General features: G+C 48.4%; 1 pseudogene; it reads right to left on the bottom strand.

Moving 5' to 3' along the window:
* Positions 1–209: 209 nt before the first annotated feature.
* On the bottom strand, positions 210–3929 carry LOC115328624 (annotated as a pseudogene).
* Between the last annotated feature and the right edge of the window lie 462 nt (positions 3930–4391).

Raw genomic sequence — 4391 nt, 5'->3', positions numbered from 1 at the left:
AAAAGCGTATGTTTACAGCAGTAACACAAATGAGTGTATTAGATGATTTCCATGAAAAAATAAAGAAAAATCAGACAAACTGCCCTCAAGTAGACTGAAACTGTTATCACAGAAAAAAAATGAAAATAAGTGTTTCGTTCGTATGTGCTTTAGAAATTTTACTAGGAAAACACTCAGCTTTCCAAATATTTATTGAAGGAAAGAAAGCTTTATCTGTCGCACCAGGTGCTGACCTGCACCTGGAATATGTATTTAGAAAGAATAAGAGTGAAAGATGTAAAACTGATGTAAAAAAGGCACTTCAGAAAATGAAAATAATTCCTTCCTTCCGGGTTTGAAGTAACAAGTTTGATTCTTTTGGTTTGGTGAAAGCTCCAAGACACGTACGGCTAAAATGAAAACCAAAACTGCAATTTTCAGTACAATTAAATAAATACAATATTACCTTTGAGTGGACGGTCTTCCTATCGCAGGTCCATTCCACGCCCGTCTGGGCTAGTAAGTTCATTTGCTTTGTAAACGCCTGGAGCACCATAGTCATATCGGGATGGCACTGGGCATACCAGAGGAGAAATATGGTCACATGCTTGTTTCGACGATGTGGAGGAATCTCGCTGATTGTCATCTGGACAGGCCAAATAGAAAACTTTGGCGAATTGAACACAGGGCTACCATCAGAGTTCATTGTCATGGTTAGGTCTATCTTGCTGAGCTTGAGCTCTTCTCGTTGCTTGCGGTATAACGCTCCATCTGTAATGTCAGAAACGACAGATCGGTCATTACGCTCGGATATCTTCTGCAAGAAGAACTTCAGCGGTCTGGTCACTTCTTGGGACGAGAGCACAGAAGCAAGCTGCTGCTCGATAGGAAGGCTCACAAAAAAATTACCATATCTTGTAAGAGCTTCTGCGGTACACTTCTCATTGCACTCCCCACACGTCATCTGCACCTTCTGTCTCTTTTTTAAGATCGCCTTCACATTCAGCAATGAAAACTGAGCAGTTGGGGCAGTAAAAATGAAATGTTAAGCTCTCCAGCGATATCCTTGCGAATTTTTTGAAGAGGAACATTATGTCAGGAAGATCCCCTACTGAAAAAAAACATTTGAAATTCAAACGGGTGGCAAACTGGTCGCCCGTTTGAATCAAATCTGGCGATCCGTTTGGATCAAACGTGATTATGGGATACGGGTACCCGTTTGGAAACGGTACCCGTTCGAAACGGTACCCGTTTGATACGGGTGCCCGTTTGATACGGGTGCGGTATGGTACGAGTAGCCGTTCGACATGGCACGTGACCACACGTTTGAACGTGCACTTCGAAATGTCAAATTATGCGCTAGCCCTAAATGGGTATCGTCTGGGAGGTTGGTTATCTTAAACATATTTAAGACGTCCCGAAACTCATAAACGTATTTATAACCTGGAGAAAACACGTAGAACAAATCCACTCGCGTAGGTGCTTGTAAGTGGACAGGAAAACCGACACAAAAGATTGTTTTCAATTCTCCTCGAAGTTTATTACCTCTTCTGTAGACAAGTACAAACGTGCAAGCGATCTGTGAACACTATACAGGTAGACTTTCGGGGAAATTATTCTCCTGGCTGCCGCGCGAATAGGCGCTGCATAATTCTTTAGATAATTTAGAAGAGTACGCGTAGAAGAACGGTCAATCGTTGCCAACACGCAGGTTGCAGTGCACTTACCATAACAATAGCGGACTTTAAAGAGGTAATCCGTGATATTTGTCGACACGGTCAAAGCAGGACAACCACACAAACACAAACGAGAGGGAACGGCTCCTTGGAAGTTTCAACACGATGCGGCGCACAAGCTGTCATTTGCCGAACCCAACCAAACCGCGAGAATTTGCGACTTTGAAGAATCGCTCGTTGCCGACATACACGTGGGTCTTTTCGAACACTGATAGCTTTGGTGCACATACAATACGTTGTCGAGAGACATCCCAATAAGACCGCAGGGTTATGGTACGTTTACACCTGAGAAGAAATCCGCTGCCGCGGGAGCGGATCCGCTCCCGGCGGCGGCGGTGACGAGCGGGTTGCGTTTACATCTATTTCCTTCGAGCAGTGGCGGCAGCGCCGGCTGCGGCAGCGGTTCCCGTAACGTCTCGTCAGATATGACGAGAAGGCGCGAGAGTTCCCGCCTCGGCTCTCTCTCTCCCGGGCGTAGCTGCTCCCGGAAGAACGCGTACTCGTGACGTAGGCAGTGTCGCGCCGCGCAAGAATGCCACTTCCGGTCAGCGAAACGCCTCGTTCGGCGGCAGAAATAGATCCCGGACCTAAACGGCTCGCCGCCGCGTTTTCCGCCCAGCGTTTCGCCCCAGCGGCAAAAGCTGGGCGGATTCGCTAGCGGATCCGCAAGTGTAAACGTACCATTAGGCGTCAGATTGAAGCAGGTAGGACGAGCGAACTTCGAGCAGCAACTGACAACAAGCAGACAAAGAAAAAAGCGGCTGCAAGGCGCGCCCTTCCGGATCTCGATGCTTATCAGCGTGTAGCTCCCGCGCTGCTGTGGGTCACGTGACAGGGGTGACAAGAGAGGAGGGAGGGGGCGTGGTCAAGGCGCTGGGACCACCGGGACAGCCCCTCTCCCTCTCCCCAGGCATTCCAGGGAGATGCGTTTTTGTAGTCCCGAAGAACAAACGCGCGCGCGCGCGCGCGCTCGAACTTTGGAAATGGCGGCGGGGCTGCCTGAAGCTCGGCTTGCGCCCGAGCGAAGAAAGAACTAAGCGCAAGCTCGTAGTTTGAGTGCTGCAACGGCGGGCGTGCTCTGGCAATGCTCGATGTTCTTGCAGCCGCGTGTACGCGTGCTACCTTCGCTGCGTCTTGAATTAAAGTGAAACGGAGTCTAGACGTACAGTCTTTCACGCGGTCGCGTCTTCTGCGAGAGAGATTCGAGCTGAATAAGTAAATTGAGGCAACAAAGATGGACAAAGTATTAAAGGTCTGTCAAAAATATCGGCTCACCAACGTCGCGCGTTTACGTAAAACAACAAAAAAAAAGGTGTTAGTTTTAGTTGCAGTATAATCGAAAATCAGCGCAATTGAAATATAAATATAATTACTTGCATTACGCGGACGATCTGAAATCGATGAACCGGCGCTCCCAGCCTTCCGGAAAACATTGGCTGCCACGGCTGAAACGCTAGGCGTGCCCACGCCGCCGATCTTTACGTTCAATATCAAACGGGCTCCGGAGAGCCGTTTGATTAAACCGGTGCAGTTTGCAACATTGTCGCCGGTTTGAGCAAACGTGCGACAACTTTGCCCAAACGAGTCGCCCATTTGCCCAGACGAGCGACACGTTTGCCAAATAGGTGACCGTTATGGCTCATACGGGGGACCCCTTTGAGCCATACGGGCGACCTCTTTGACAAACTGGTGACCAGTATGGTTAAACGGTTACCGGTATGGACCCGTTTATTTTCATATGGGCGCCAAATGGTTTTTTTCAGTAGGGTCGCTTTTTTTCAAAACGAAACACACAAATTTCATGAGCTTCTCCAGCTGTGTCCACGGCAATCCCGAGGTGACCGTGAACTCCATGACCAGTGTGACTAGGTCTTCCTCCGAGAAGTCGGAGTCGGAGTTGGATTCGGGAGGGAATGTGCCGCTGCTCTCTTCCTGGTCCAACGCCCGTTTGCCGCATTCTTCGGAGTCATCTTGCTCGTCCACGACCGGGCTGCCAGACACTTCGCAGCCATCTTGCTCGTCTGCCGCCAGGCTTCCAGACTGTTCATAGTCACCTACCTCGTGCACAGCTTGCCTATCATCGGGAGCACTGTTGTTTAGGGAGCAGTTCCCAGGAGCCTATGGATCATTAGCGGATGCGGTCGGCACACAGCAGTCATCATGTATCCTTTGTGCGTGACTTCTTTCGGCACAATCTCACCTGCATTTCGACATTTTTGGAAGGCCTGCCCCGTCAAAAGAACGGCTCTAAATAGAGCTTCCGCCATTTTGGTGGCTCAGCCATTTCGATGGTTTAACAAGTTTTTGCAGACTCCCCCCTTAGGCCTCACCTGAGCTCTCGCACGCAGCGGCAAAATCCAAATCCAGAAGCATGCGGATATCGTCGGCTAATTCTGTGACTAAGTGGCGCCGTGTCAAATAAGGTTTGATAGTTTATCTCTATTCATTATGCTTGAAAACATAAAATAAAGTTCAATTTAGTTTAATATATCATTTCATGCAGTTTTGATAAAACTTGATATGACCAACAATTTTGGTAAAGCAGAATGGAGTTGGATCTTGGGTTCTGTCAAATTCGGCATCTGGCAACGTTGAAAATGTTTACGTACGTTGTTTTGGTTGTTAGGTGATCTTCCCTATCTCACGTGCCCTATCTTCCCGAACTTTGTTTTTGTC

This window comes from Ixodes scapularis, unplaced genomic scaffold (genome assembly GCF_016920785.2).
Source record: "Ixodes scapularis isolate PalLabHiFi unplaced genomic scaffold, ASM1692078v2 PGA_scaffold11__112_contigs__length_91849675, whole genome shotgun sequence".
Taxonomy (NCBI): Eukaryota; Metazoa; Arthropoda; class Arachnida; order Ixodida; family Ixodidae; genus Ixodes; species Ixodes scapularis.
Note: the sequence above shows the minus strand (reverse complement) of the source record. Positions and strands in the feature narration are given on the sequence as shown.